Raw genomic sequence first — 16,774 nt, forward strand, 5'->3', positions numbered from 1 at the left:
ATTCATCACCGTTTAAATAAGTGTCTAATAAAACTTGAGCGAATATTGAGACACCACAATTATTCTGATAACAGAGTTACGTGCAAACATACACAGTTAAAAACCTCACAGTTGATGAATATCGATCAATTATAAGGTAGTTGTAAGTAACCCAGACTTGGATTTTGTACCTGAAAAAAATGAAATGTGGATTGACATGTACTGTGAATGGACGCAGTAAACAAGTGTTGTGTTAAACAAATGTGTTGGAGTGAACGTACAGAGTACATATGCCTATTTCATACTACACGGAAAGGATTCGTGTGCGTGGCTGCTCAGAAAGGCGGGTTTGACCTTTTATCTTACATCTAGTGTATCTTCCTAAGCCTCGTGACTCTCGAGTGGAAACTAATATATTATACACAGGTAAAAAAACCACGTGATCATTCTTCATAGCAACAACCGAGTGAAATACAATACCTCTACAATGAATTAATTCACCTGACAACGTAAAATACGCTAACACTTCTCTTGCTGGCCACAGCCTCTGTATAGTTCTGAAGTGTTTTTTTTTATTGGTTTTATCGTATTTAAGCTTTTAAATCGTCCAGTGAAAGGCAGTGCTCTTTTTGTATTCACTGTTTAACCTAAATCTGATGATGTATTTTATACAATTTAAATTATTTGTTAGGAAAGTATTCCTCTGAAACATACCTTAGTTTTGAGTTTGTTATATACTATTATTGCGATAGGTGCACATTGGTTTACAATACGTTCACTGCTCACTTACCTAGAGGTTCTTATTTACGACTACGTGAAAATAAGTTTAGGAGTTTCCATTAAAGTATCACACACAAAAGAAACGTCGGGAGAGAAATTACTACATGTTTTCATACAGCAACATGGCACGCGATTCACGAGAAATTGAAATTTATATCCTAATAAGCCAACGATAAGCGATTGAAGACAGGAACATTGTTTTTAATTAATAAAGTTCATTTAGAGTACGGTAGTTTGGTTTTACGGAATGTAAGCGAAGTTAAAAGCTTTAAGAATAAATATTATGTATAAATAAGGTTCTGAATTATAGAGGTTAAACCTGGCGTGTAGCGACATACTCTGGTTGTTTAAACAGAATTGACATTCAAAATAACCAGGTCTGGAACTAGATTATTTCTACACTTCGTCAAATAAAATTAAGTTGTTTGTAGGCCCGGCATGGCCAGGCGTGTTAAGGCGTTCGACTCGTAATCCAAGGGTCACGGGTTCGAATCCCGGTCGCACCAAACATGCTCGCCCTTTCAGTCGTGTGGACGTTATTATGTGACGGTCAATCTCACTATTCGTTGGCAAAAGAGTAGCCTACGAGTTGGCGGTGGGCGATGATGACTAGCTGCTTTCCCTCTAGTCGTACACTACTAAATTAGGGACGGCTAGCGCAGATAGCCCTCGAGTAGTTTTGCGCGAAATTCAAAACAAAAAAGTTGTTTGCTTTTATTTGTTATTGTTTTGCGTCTTGAACTGTCTTAATCAAAACAAAATCACATTATGACTGGTTACGCGGGGCGGTTCGATTATCGTTGGCTTGATCAAACAAATCAGATGATTCGATTATGGTATCATGTGGAAGTAAATCGTGGAGGTAAAAATATGTCATTTTGTTCAACGTGTTTTATATACTATTAAAAAACGTAATTTCACTCTAGACTCCAAAGAGAATTACACATAATACGACGAGAAACGAGTTGTCGTCACGATGGTTACGATTACACGTACTCATTAAGTTTCCGCATTACGGTAGAGATGATTTCTGTGGTGCTTTCATTGTGAACCATAGCATCTGATTACCATGGTAACGACAAAATAGATAAAACATTCAATCGTTTGCTATCAAACCATCATTACTTAAGATTGCTCCATTTTTGTCTTTCTGTAGTGTTCATAGACAACAGTTTTATAAATATGAAAGTTCATACTGATACCGAGTTGGATTTCTCAACATTGACGTTTGTTTAGCAAATGAATATTTTGATTTCGTTTTGTTTATTTATGGAAGTAGTTTTGGTAAAGTTTGTGTGATTTAAATTAGAAATTATATCTTAAACGTTTCATAGTTCAATACATGAAGTAAGAATAAAATACCTGTGTATTCAAAAAAAAAAGCGATGTACCAGAAGGAAGCTGCTGGTACAGAATTAAACAATAACGATGTACCAGAAGGAAGAGCTGTCAGTACAGAATTAAACAACTGCGATGAACCAGAAGGAAGCTGTTGGTACAGAATTAAACAACAGCGATGAACCAGAAGGAAGGGCTGTTAGTACAGAATTAAACAACTGCGATGAACCAGAAGGAAGCTGTTAGTACAGAATTAAACAACAGCGATGAACCAGAAGGAAGAGCTGTTAGTACAGAATTAAACAACAGCGATGAACCAGAAGGAAGCTGTTGGTACAGAATTGAACAACAGCGATGAACCAGAAGGAAGAGATGTTAGTACAGAATTAAACAACAGCGATGAACCAGAAGGAAGAGCTGTTAGTACAGAATTAAACAACAGCGATGAACCAGAAGGAAGAGCTGTTAGTACAGAATTAAACAACAGCGATGAACCAGAAGGAAGAGCTGTTTGTACAGAATTAAACAACTGCGATGAACCAGAAGGAAGCTGTTGGTACAGAATTAAACAACAGCGATGAACCAGAAGGAAGAGCTTTCAGTACACAGTTAAACAACTGCGATGAACCAGAAGGAAGCTGTCAGTACAGAATTAAACAACAGCGATGAACCAGAAGGAAGGGCTGTTAGTACAGAATTAAACAACTGCGATGAACCAGAAGGAAGCTGTTAGTACAGAATTAAACAACAGCGATGAACCAGAAGGAAGAGCTGTTAGTACAGAATTAAACAACAGCGATGAACCAGAAGGAAGCTGTTGGTACAGAATTGAACAACAGCGATGAACCAGAAGGAAGAGCTGTTAGTACAGAATTAAACAACAGCGATGAACCAGAAGGAAGAGCTGTTAGTACAGAATTAAACAACAGCGATGAACCAGAAGGAAGAGCTGTTAGTACAGAATTAAACAACTGCGATGAACCAGAAGGAAGCTGTTGGTACAGAATTAAACAACAGCGATGAACCAGAAGGAAGAGCTGTCAGTACACAGTTAAACAACTGCGATGAACCAGAAGGAAGCTGTTAGTACAGAATTAAACAACAGCGATGAACCAGAAGGAAGCTGTTGGTACAGAATTGAACAACAGCGATGAACCAGAAGGAAGAGCTGTTAGTATATAATTAAAAACAGCGATGAACCAGAATGAAGCTGTTGGTACAGAATTAAACAACTGCGATGAAACAGAAGGAAGCTGTTGGTACAGAATTGAACAACAGCAATGAACCAGAAGGAAGCTGTTGGTACAGAATTGAACAACAGCGATGAACTAGAAGGAAGAGCTGTTAGTACAGAATTTAACAACAGCGATGAACTAGAAGGAAGAGCTGTTAGTACAGAATTGAACAACAGCGATGAGCTAGAAGGAAGAGCTGTCAGTACAGAATTAAACAACTGCGATGAACCAGAAGGAAGCTGTTGGTACAGAATTTAACAACTGCGATGAACCAGAAGGAAGCTGTTGGTGCACAATTTAACAATTTGCTACAGCGTTGAGTACTTTTCAGAAAAAAGTTAATAACAGGAGACTAATTCTGATGTCTTTCTCTACTAGAAACATCCTAGTGTTATCTGATCCAACTAATGTGTACCGTCTATAGTATGTGGAAGCCTTTCAGTCTACTTCACCGAAAATCGACATTGAACATTGCCTACCAGAAACGTTTTGGTTAACGGGTGATTCTATGGTTACCGTTTATCACTAGTCAACAAGGCTCGTCAAGAGATTACCTTTGGTGTGTAATATCTTACGGTAAACAGCAATGCACCCAATGTGTTATTAAAAAAAAAAAAGAAAAGATTCTGACTCGCACATAAACACTGAAGATTTGGAACAGTTATTAACACAGTAAAAGAGATACGTCAGAATATTTTATTTATTAAAATATGTCATTACCTTAGAAGGAAAACCCTATTTTAATATTTTATGTGTTTTACGCCACATTGCTTATCTATGAATTTATTGAATGACTTGAGAGTGGCTTTCGTTGTCCTTTTTTTCTGTATATTACTCAAGAGAAGCTTGAAGCGCCAATGTTGTAAGTAATCGCCACGAGTTGTGTACTTTAAGCAGCATGCTAGTCTGTAATTATTAGTTTATTGTACTGCTTTAAGTATTTATATATAATCCACTTATTTCAATTTTCTGATTTTTCTCAAAGAGCAAAGGTGTATTTGTCGTTCAATCTAACTAGATACAGCTTCTTGAAGAAACTGTACAACGAAAGTAAAGCAAAATAAGAGCTCTTAGTAAAATAAGTTGCCGCAACGTTGTGTGACAAAGTCGTTTAATTTATACAGCAGTATTGAAGCAAAAGACGCTACTGGTAAAAAGAGATATTAATACGAAACCTAAGATCCATGGTTCGATAACCCACGATGGTTAGAGCACAGATAGGTATATGTATAGCTTTGCGCTACAAAACAGAGGTAACGTTGAAACAAAAGATTTAATGATGTGTCACGCTGGAAAAAGAAATCAAAAGTTCATATCAGAACTAGACAGACCCGTGTGAGTATTTGAAACTTTGATGTGAATTTCGCGCAAAGCTACGTGAGGGCTATCTGCGCCAACCGTTCTTAATTTAGCAGAGTAAGACTAGAGGGAAGGTAGCTAGTCATCACAACTCACTGCCAACTGTTGAGCTACTCTTTTACCAAGGAATAGTAGGATTGACCGTCACATGTTTGGTGTGACGGAAATTCGAACCCGCGACCCTTAGATTACGAGCCCAGTTCCCTAACAACCTAGAAATATAAGTACTCTGTATAATTGTAGCTTTGTAACTATAGGTTGTTCAGCCAATGTTTGTTTGTTTTCATTTTGTGCCCACCGCAGGTGTTAAATTTTAACATAAAAAGCTTTCCTCTATTCCATGTAGGTTAAACTTACTTAACCCACAGCAACTACGGACTTATAACATTAAAGACCGGGGCTCGATTCCCCGCAGATATCCCAGCGTGAATTTCCTCTTAGTTAGTTTATAATAATTATGGCAATTTTAGTTGAATAAATAGACTCAATGTTATTGTTTTTCAGATTTTTAAAATTATTTCTCCGTAATTAAAAAAAAAATCAGAGAATACTTAATGTAATAAAAAGACAAAGGAAACTTTTAAAATAATAATAATCGGTATATTATGATATTTATCAACTGAAACGTAATAATTCCCTATGATAAAGCAAAAAGTGTTTATTTTTTGTCCTACATTTCGCGGTCGGTTACTCAGTGTGTGTTTTCTAATTGCAAAGCCACATCGGGCTTAGCCCACCGAGGGGAATCGAACCCCTGATTTTAGCGTTGTAAATTCATAGACTTACCGCTGTACTATCGGGGGTGCAGTTACTCAGTAGATCGCCCCCCCCCGCTTGTACAGCGGTATGTCTGTAGATTTACAACGCAAAATTAGGGGTTCGACTCCCCTCGGTGGGCTAAGCTCGATGTGACTTTGCTATAAGAAAACACACACATACTCAGTAGATCTCACGCAGTTCTGACCTTGACTGTATCACGTGGTTACAATGTAAAAACAATGTGTGGCAGCATTAAAACACTGTATATTTGAGTACCTGCATCACAATTTGATCTTCAGATTTACGGGCAGTGTTCCAGCAATGTATTAAGAAAGCATTTAATTACTGTTTTATTTACACTAAAGCACCATAAAACTCTCATTTAATAATCTGTTTCTTCGGTTCTTTGTGGCCCGGCATGGCCAGGTGAGTTAAAGCGTTCGACTCGTAATCTGAAGGTTGCGGGTTCGAATGCCCGTCGCACGAAACACGGTCAATCCCATTATTCGTTGGTAAAGTAGTAGCCCAACTGTTGGTGGTAGGTGGTAATAACTACCTGCCTTTCCTCTAGTCTTACATTGCTAAATTAGGGACGGCTAGCACAGATAGAAAGAACCTCGTGTAGCTTTGCGCGAAATTTAAAAAAAACAACAACAAAAAAACAAACAATTGTTTCTTTATAGTCACGCGCAAAGCTAAATAATGTTCTGTTCTGTGATCAGTGAATGTCGAATCCCAATTTTTACCATCACAAATCCATGCCCCTCCCAGCGGCACAACGGTACGCCTGCGGACATACAACGCTAGAATTCGGGTTTCGACACCCATGACGGGCAGAGAACAGATAGAGCATCGTGTAACTTTGTGTAAACATAAATCCATAGGCACTTCTTGCGGCTAAAGAAGAAAAAAAACTGCGATATCTTGGTTTATAATCATTTTTCGTACGTTAACTGAAAAGACGGCCCCTCATTGCGCGTTGTTGGATCACTGCCACACAAAATAATTAGGGCATCGATTCTGCCCTGACTTGTGTAAACAAGACGCGCCCAGCGAAATCTTGAAATGGTGCCATACTTTGGAGACTAGAGTGTGTTATATATTAAACAGTTCTGAAGCCTGCTGCACTGATTGGTGAAGGTGCTGTTATATTAAAAGCTGATTGGATGGCATATTAAGAAATCAATTCGCTCTTAATGTATTTATTTATTGAGACAATTTCGACCTTATTTTAAAGTGTTTTAACATTCTCAAGAAGTTTTTTGTGGGGACCACACCCGTTTTCAATAAAGTCTGTAATAATAATGATCGCTTTTGTTGGTCTTACGAACACCCCTAGCTATTATAACGAAGGTTTATTAAATCACAATTGTCAAGTTACTCCGAATAACGCAACGCCGCATTATAGTTGTAGGTTTTAATGCCTTGATCATCAGTTTGGTTTGATTGTGCTGTGCTTTACAACGGTTATATCGAAATTCGGTTCTCAGCGTTGTGTCTGTTTGTTTGTTTTTGAATTTCGCACAAAGCTTCTCGAGGGCTATCTGCGCTAGCCATCCCTAATTTAGCAGTGTAAGACTAGAGGGAAGTCAGCTAGTCATCACCACCCACCGCCAACTCTTGGGCTACTCTTTACCAACGAATAGTGAGATTGACCGTCACTTTATAACGCCCCCCACGGCTAAAAGGGCGAGCATGTTTGGCGCGACGGGATGCGAACCTCAGCGTTGTGTCACTCCGGATGGAGCCATCAGTTTGTTAGAAAGAAACATGATCTTAAATAGACTTTTATTCGCCTAATAGCTGTCAGAGATGTATTTTTCTAGTATTTTAATGGATAACAGAGCAAGTTTGTTTTTATTGATTGTTGTTATTCTTTTGTTTATGAGACAAAAATATACTTTGTCCACAAATGATGGTATTCTGGTGTGTTGCAAAGTTGTCACAATAAGGTTCCCACACCGAAGTTTTCGTGAACAAATTCTTTTCATACTGTATTCCTACGTGTTTGATGATAACATTATGTCATGACGTTAAATTAATCTTGCTCTTTTAAACAGTAACATTGTATATGTGATAAAAAAAATAACCTTATTTAAACACTATCTATCTTGTCTCTCGCAGAATTGTCTCGACTTAAACACACGTCAATTCGAACGGGTCTCTCCGAAATCGAATGAAGCTTGAGTGGTGAACCTTATAAAGGTACAGCAACGCAAGTAATAGAACTGACAGCTTTGGAATCGTACTGGAATTGAAACGACTAAACGGCCCGAAAATGCACGTCGAAGTCCAAGTTGCATTAAATTTTCTCATCTCTTTTCTCTACAACAAATTGCCAAGAAGACGAGTGAATCAGTTTGAGAAGAACTGGAGAAAGCTCTTCGTCAGAAGTTCAAGGGACACTGGTACCCTGATAAACCAATGAAAGGATCCGCTTATCGATGCTTGAAGACAACACTTCCCCTGGACCCAGTGTTTGAAGAAGCATCCTTAGAAAGTGGTGTAGACGTAAGGGACATACAGGAAAACTTACCAAAGGAACTCAGCATTTGGATCGACCCTGGAGAGGTGTCCTATCGTCTGGGAGAAAAAGGAACTGTTAAGGGACTTTACAGCGAACCTGATAGCTCTGAAGAGAACAGTGAACATACTTTCAACCCTGAAGCCCAGTGTTTTAAGCCAATCGACAGTGTGGCATCCCAGTTAGGGGGTCTGTCTTTGAAATGTACTTCAACTGCAGCAGTTAGCTCCTATGGCAGCACACCCTCTCCTGTCTACAAGTCAAATAGCCCTGTGAATGGTTTCATCCAAAGACGGCAGCTCCTCTCACGTTTACCACAGCCACTTTTGCTCAGACCAAGTTTGGTTCAACTAAGCTAAAAGTAACAGTAAAAAATCTCATCGTCTGTCCCTACAGAGTTTGGGAGTTCAATCAAGCAACGAGTTATGATGCAACAGGTTCAACAGTTGGCACAACAACAATTTCCTACTCATCCTCAGAAAACGGCTTTGGCAGCAGCTATTCTTGCTGCAGGAGGAAATGTTGGAATCAACGCCCCCCAGAGGCCAAGATCTTTGTCACCGAATCCACAAGTTGATGCAAACTTCCTCCTCATGGCCTCTCTTCAACAGTCACGGTTTACTCCTAATACGACGCAATTTCCATCACCCACATCAGGCACGTTTGCCCACTCTGGAGTGTTCGATGTTAACATGAATGGTTACACAAATGAACTTTTCGGGTCATCGAACATTAACGCATCTGCCTCCACTAAGATTAACAGCCAATCATTAGCGAGTCCAACAAACATGACAGGAGTTAACAAGTTTTCTTTCTTTGATAAGCCTTTTGGTAACAATGGCAACTCGGCTGTAGGTTTGAATTTAAACTTACCTTCTGGGGATTCCACTACATCGACATTCGGAGTGGACCCTGCCAACCTCAATCTGGGTGGGATGTCTTATGCCAACCAGTATCAGCACTTGTTGGTGGCTAATTAAAGAAATCATCTTTCGAATTGACACTTACAACTTAGTAAGTTGTCGGTAGACAAGAAACACGACGAGTGTGAAAATAATTTCAGTTTCTGGCGTCCTTTGAATCAGTATGTGATGTGATAATGGAACCATTGATATATTCTTAGTTTGAAGGTTGCGGATTTCGTTTAGGGTTTCAAGTGTGGCCTCCGTACGAGTGCAAAGACATTTTAGAAGAAAAACTTGTAATTTTGAAGAGCGCAGAATGGCTTTGGCACGAGAATTTCTGTAAGAAAAAAAAAAATAGTGATAAACTGAATAGCTTTTTTTGTTGTTATTGTTTCTTAGTTTAGATTTATGTAAAGGAAAAGTTAAATTATTCAAAATATAACGTTTTATTTTGCTAGCTCATGGAAATTGTGAATATTAAATAACCTACGGTGATTGGACGACAAATTAAGACTAATATGCAATCATCGTTTGACTTTTCTTTTTTCGTTTCTTTTTTGGTGCTAAGTTGTTTAAAACAAGAGAGTCTACGGGGCATATTTTAATTTTCTACAGAGATTGGTAGGACAAGTAAATCACCCAGTTTTAGTGTAAAGTTTACGCAGTGAAAAGTAGTGCCACTGACACGGATGGCGGATTGAAACAACGAGCGTGACAGGTTTTACCTAACAGTAATTTAAATATTAATGTTGTACTTTTAATTGTTTCAATAATAATTATGCAAAGGGTAAGACAACAACAGTGTTGAATTGTGGTACAAGTGTGAAGAACCGACGTTACAATATTAGACAATATAATCGAACAGAGACCGATGGGTTAGAAGGTAGATGTTCAATTTTCAAAACCTCTAGTTCAGCCTATAATCTAGGCTTAGCTGTACAATACTGTGTACGTAGTAATTCAAATTCCTTGCGTGTACTGACCGAATGCACGTTCGAATTTTATGTTCGACATATTATCATCACCTGTTACGTCAGTTTGAGTAGCGGGTATATTTTCTTACTATCTAGTAATTTCAATTCTGTACGAGTTACCCCTGTGTGTACAGTATAAACACGTTAAGAGAGTTATACTATATTTAAGTATTCTTTCTAAATAATGTTTGGGTATTTTAAAGGTGTTTTATATTTTCTACTTGAAAACCCATATGTGATGTTTCCTTTTTATAAATATGTCGATTGCCAATGATAAATTTAATTACAAGAAATTACTGTTGTTGTTAATATTATTATTATTATAGTGTGTGTGGTTTGTACAAACATAGTTGTAGAAGTTTGCTTGTGGGCATAGATACGTAGTTTTTTTTTAACATGTGTGCAATATCGTAATAATAGGTTGAGTGCTTGTTTTCGAATGGCACGTTAAAATAAATTGTGTATATTTTCCCGCCATGCACTTATCTATCCATATTAAATTGTACTTGGTGGTTCCTAAAAAACGTTGTACACTTCTGTAGGTTTCCGTTTTCATACCTGGTTACATTTTTAAGTTTGTAATAAATGTTTCAGTATTTTTACTTAACGACAACAACGCCGTTTTGTCTGTTCTTCTTATAAGTAAGATTTCATTTAAGTTCCAAATAAAACTGAAAACTAATTTCAATCGAAATTCTCATCAGTAACAGTTTGTACTGAAAAGTAAACATTACATATCTGAAACTATACTTAGTATGTTTGACAGGTTTTCTATTAGTACACGGAGAGGACAGTGGTAAGCTTGTAGGCCTAAAATGCTAAAATTCGCGGTTCGATTCCCTTAGTTAAACACACCAGATAAGCTTCGTGTGGCTTTGTTTTAAATAAAACGAAACTTGTTTTGGTCGCAAATACTGTGTTCTGGTTGACAACGTTTATGTTCACAAATATTATAATACAATAGATTTACCTAGAATGGATATATTCTGTGCATAACAACATAATTGAACAACAAAACAAGTTTTAATCAACTGTTTGAACTGAAAGCGAAGTTCATAAACCAGAAACTTCATAAAATCAATATTGCCAAGTTTTGTAAACTACATTAACTGTCGCGTTATTACATAAACATTTACCTCAAAGTAACTTATTTGTTCGAAGAGCCAAGATGGTTACAAAGTCAATCATTGAATACACACAGACGTACCACTTTCATCCTTCACGTTTCGAAAGATTCTGGTAATGTTTAATGTCCACCGAAATCAACAAGACATAGTGGGAATGTTTAAGGTAATGTTATAGCAGGAAATGCTCGAAATACTGGAAAGAGTCATAATAGGGAGAAATTAGAAATGTTCCTTAGGGCTAGAGATGAAGTCATAGTTCGAATTCGCATCAGAGAAAGGTAATCTAAGCCGGAGTAAGTCATAATAAGTAAGAAATAAAAATACTCTTCAAGACCAGAGGATAACATCTTAACTCGGACTCGCGTTTTAAAATGTTCATCGAAACCGGAGGTGACGTCATAACCCTGACTCTCTTTCAGAAACGCCAAAGGAAACCGGAGATGGTTACAGAGGATTGTCTTATGCTGCCTTAACAACCACATCCATTATCGGCCTGGCATGGTCAGCTGGTTGAGCTGCTGATTCGTAATCTGAGAGTCGCGGGTTCGAATTCCCGTCACATCAAACATGCTTGCTATTTCATCCGTGGGATGTTATAATGTTTCGGTCAATCTCACTATTCGTTGGTAAAAGAGTAGCCCAAGAGTTGGCGGTGGGTGATGATGACTAGCTGCCTTCCCTTTAAAAAAAAAACAATAAAAAACATAAATTGTCTGTTCAAAAGAGTTGCAGTGTACGTATTTAACAATAAAAAACTGACATTAAATAGTGTAATTAGTTCAAGTTATCTGGAAATATCCTCTTATTAATGTATCTCTTGATGACGAGAACCCCCTTGAAAAAAAACTATCTCAGAACGGTTGGTATGGGTATTAACACTTTTATTGATAAGCAGAGAACAACGTTTCGACTTTCCTAGGTCATCTTCAGGTTAAGAAAGAGAGGGTGTTTGAATATGACCGTTGATGGACACGTCTTTGGAACGAGAGTATAAACGGGTACCGGATTGTAGGGGGCGCTGCAGGTGGATGTTAAGTTATTAATTAGTATAGGTATAAAGGTATTCCTCTATATTGGTTTAATTTTGGTTTTAGTTGCTGTACAAGTAGGGCTTCTTTGATTTTGTGGTTGTTTATATTTGTTTCCCTACTTAGTATCTGGGTGTTTTTTATTGTTATGTTGTGTTTATTTGATTTGCAGTGTTGAAAAATGTGTGAAGGTGTTTTTTGTGTTATTTGAATCTAGTTTCTATTTCATCTTCGTTTCTTCATGGCACAACTGACGTTCAAATGGATGTTTCTTCTCAATTAGCTGTGTCTTAAGTTCTCTCTTATAGATCCCAAATGGGTTAGCAGGAAGTTTACGGACTTACTCCCTCAAGTCCAAGGTTCGATTCCCTGTGTAATATTGCGCTGAGAAATAACAAAAATATTCTCTCCTTTATGTACCAAATATGTTTTATTACCGCATGTAAACATCATTTCTACATCATAAACACGAGTTCTTTACATCTGTTACATTTTGCTCGCATAATACTACCAAGTTTTTAAGCCTATGTTCTTAGTGCGAGATGTAATAAACACTACATATAACCTATCGTAGTAATCGTATGTTGCACGTTAAGTAAATTCCACTCGTGTAACAAGCACCGCACACAAGTCATTACTCTGTAACAACATAGATGCTTTTAAACTCGTAATTAACGTGGGGAGGCCCCGGCATGGCTACGTGGTTAAGGCGCTCGACTCGTAATCTGAGAGTCGCGGGTTCGAATCCTCGTCACATCAAATATCCTTGCCTTTTAAGCCATGGGAGCGTTATATGTTACGGCTAATCACGTTTTTCGTCGGTAAAAGAGTATCCCAAGAGTTGGCGGTGAGTGGTGGTGATGACTAGCTGCTTTCCCTTTAGTTCTCTGCTCTTAGATTAGGGACGGCTAACGCAGGTAGCCCTAGGATAGGTTTGCTCGAAATTCGGAACAAAGCAAACCAATCTCGCAGATGATAGAATTATTAACTTACCGTAAGCCGTAAATATTGTATCAAACCTTAGACCCCGTTAAAAAAAAAAAACCGTTAACAAATGAACTTCTTCTCGTCTAGGCCGAGATAAACTCAATCCAACCAAGCACTGCGTTCTATGACATTAAACGTAAATGTTTCAAACATTGTATTTTAGAAAGCAAGCGACCTCTACCGACATGAGTTGATATTATATGTTTGAAAGGTGTTTCCAGTTGTGGTACTTGGAATTCACATACTCGGCAATTACGCTTTGTTTGTTTGTTTGTTTTGAATTTCGCACAAAGCTACTCGAGGGCTATCTGCGCTAGCCGTCCCTAATTTAGCAGTGTAAGACTAGAAGGAAGGCAGCTAGTCATCACCACCCACCGCCAACTCTTGGGCTACTCTTTTACCAACGAATAGTGGGATTGACCGTAACATTATACACACCCACGGCTGGGAGGGCGAGCATGTTTAGCGCGACACGGGCGCGAACCCGCGACCCTCGAATTACGAGTCGCACGCCAGCAATTACGCAAGTCCCAGGTACGTTTCTTTTTCCTTTAGCAGAATTTTGGCTTTTGTTTGTTTTATTACTTCATACTAATTAATAAAAAAAAGTGTTGTTAACATGAGCGATAAAAAAACATTGCTCAGTAAGAAATGGGCGTAAAAAATCACAGAATCAAAACACTTTTCAGTCGAGCGCACGTGTGTTGCGCGTACGCTGATTGGTTGCTGAGACCAGTACACGCACAGTATGCGTGATTTAAGAACGTGACCGTCGCAGTAATATTTCGCTTTCTGAGTAGAAAAAAACTTTAAAGAAATATATTGATATATTTTGTGCGGAAGTATTTTGGTTTTTGTAATATTGTATTTAATACATTTAGACAATGAATGAGGGGGTTACATAATCTTTTACTTTTGGAGGACTCTGCCTTTTGAAAATTATTTTATTTTCTTTCGTTCTATGTATTCTTACTATTTTCACACAACTAAATGATTGTAATGTAATTTCTTAAGCAAACTAGATCGCACGACTTATCAACTTATATTTGTTCAATGATAAAAATACGCTAGTTAAGCCTATGCGAACTTAATTGTGATTAATGGTGACACCCTAGCACTGGCGTTGAAGGATTGTATTAATGCACCATAATATGGAAGAAACGTCAGTGTAGTTTTGTTTATTTTATCACTTAAAATATAATGTTTATCAATCTTGAGATAATTCGGAATTTCTTTTTTTGTTCACAAATAGTGACAGGCAACGACACAATAAAAACACAGCACAAACAAACTTAACATATTCTATAATCAACTCTACTATTATCATTCCTCTATATGTATGTACGTTGTAAAAAAACACTCTCTAGTTTCATACAGAAAATATGCATTTCCCAGGCTTTATTATATATATAATATACACTCCCAAGACTTTATTATACACATAACAATCATAGAAAAAATATACCCAACCCAGTTTTTATTGCACAGAACATATAACCTTCCCAGTCTTAATCATACAGAAAATATACTCTTCCCAGTCTTTATCATACAGAAAATATAACCTCTATAGTCTTTATTGTACAGAAAATATACCCTCCCCAGTTTTAATCATACAGAAAATATACCCTCCCAAGTTTTAATCATACAGAAAATATACCCTCCCCAGTTTTAATCATACAGAAAATATACTCTCTCTAGTCTTTCTTCTGCAGAAAAGATACCCTTCCCAGTCTTTATCATACAGAAAATATACTTTCTCTAGTCTTTATTGTACAGAAAATATAACCTCTCTAGTCTTTCTTCTGCAGAAAATATAACCTCTCTAGTCTTTCTTCTGCAGAAAATATAACCTTCCCAGTCTTAATCATACAGAAAATATACTCTCTCTAGTCTTTATTGTACAGAAAATATAACCTCTCTAGTCTTTCTTCTGCAGAAAATATAACCTTCCCAGTCTTAATCATACAGAAAAAATACTCTCTCTAGTCTTTCTTCTACAGAAAAGATACCCTTCCCAGTCTTTATTACACAGAAAATATACTTTCTCTAGTCTTTATTGTACAGAAAATATAACCTCTCTAGTCTTTCTTCTGCAGAAAATATAACCTTCCCAGTCTTAATCATACAGAAAATATACTCTCTCTAGTCTTTATTGTACAGAAAATATACTCTCTCTAGTCTTTATTGTACAGAAAATATACTCTCTCTAGTCTTTATTGTACAGAAAATATACTCTCTCTTGTCTTTCTTCTACAGAAAATATACCCTCCCCAGTCTTTATCATACAGAAAATATACTCTCTCTAGTCTTTCTTCTACAGAAAAGATACCCTTCCCAGTCTTTATCATACAGAAAATATAACCTCTCTAGTCTTTCTTCTGCAGAAAATATAACCTTCCCAGTCTTAATCATACAGAAAATACACTCTCTCTAGTCTTTCTTCTACAGAAAAGATACCCTTCCCAGTCTTTATCATACAGAAAATATACTTTCTCTAGTCTTTATTGTACAGAAAATATACTCTTTCTAGTCTTTATTGTACAGAAAATATACTCTTTCTAGTCTTTCTTCTACAGAAAATATACTCTCTCTAGTCTTTATCATACAGAAAATATAACCTCTCTGGTCTTTCTTCTACAGAAAATATACTCTCTCTAGTCTTTATCATACAGAAAATATAACCTCTCTGGTCTTTCTTCTACAGAAAATATACCCTTCCCAGTCTTAATCATACAGAAAATATACTCTCTCTAGTCTTTATTGTACAGAAAATATACTCTTTCTAGTCTTTCTTCTACAGAAAATATACTCTCTCTAGTCTTTATCATACAAAAATATAACCTCTCTAGTCTTTCTTCTACAGAAAATATAACCTTCCCAGTCTTAATCATACAGAAAATATACTCTCTCTAGTCTTTATTGTACAGAAAATATACTCTCTCTAGTCTTTATTGTACAGAAAATATACTCTCTCTTGTCTTTCTTCTACAGAAAATATACCCTCCCCAGTCTTTATCATACAGAAAATATACTCTCTCTAGTCTTTCTTCTACAGAAAAGATACCCTTCCCAGTCTTTATCATACAGAAAATATACTTTCTCTAGTCTTTATTGTACAGAAAATATACTCTCTCTAGTCTTTCTTCTACAGAAAATATACTCTCTCTAGTCTTTATCATACAGAAAATATACTCTCTCTAGTTTTTCTTCTACAGAAAATATAACCTTCCCAGTCTTAATCATACAGAAAATATACTCTCTCTAGTCTTTATTGTACAGAAAATATACCCTCCCCAGTCTTTATCATACAGAAAATATTCCCTCTCTAGTTTTTATTGCACAGAAAATATACCCCTCTCAGTCTTAATCATACAGAAAATATACTCTCTCTAGTCTTTATTGTACAGAAAAATACCCTTCCCAGTCATAATCGCACAGAAAAATATATCCTCTCTAGTCTTTATTGTACAGAAAATATACTCTTCCCAGTCTTTATCATACAGAAAATATACTCTTCCCAATCTTTATTGTACAGAAAATATACTCTTCCCAGTCTTTATCATACAGAAAATATACTCTTCCCAGTCTTTATCATACAGAAAATATACCCTTCCCAGACTTTATCATACAGAAAATATACCCTCCCCAGTTTTAATCATACAGAAAATATACCCTCCCCAGTTTTAATCATACAGAAAATATACTCTCTCTAGTCTTTCTTCTACAGAAAAGATACCCTTCCCAGTCTTTATCATACAGAAAATATACTTTCTCTAGTC

The 16,774-nt window shown here is 36.8% G+C and overlaps 1 pseudogene; it reads left to right on the plus strand.

Moving 5' to 3' along the window:
* Positions 1-7,555: 7,555 nt before the first annotated feature.
* Positions 7,556-10,466, plus strand: LOC143224778 (uncharacterized; annotated as a pseudogene).
* Positions 10,467-16,774: the final 6,308 nt, after the last annotated feature.

Source organism: Tachypleus tridentatus, chromosome 9 (genome assembly GCF_004210375.1).
Source record: "Tachypleus tridentatus isolate NWPU-2018 chromosome 9, ASM421037v1, whole genome shotgun sequence".
NCBI lineage: Eukaryota > Metazoa > Arthropoda > Merostomata > Xiphosura > Limulidae > Tachypleus > Tachypleus tridentatus.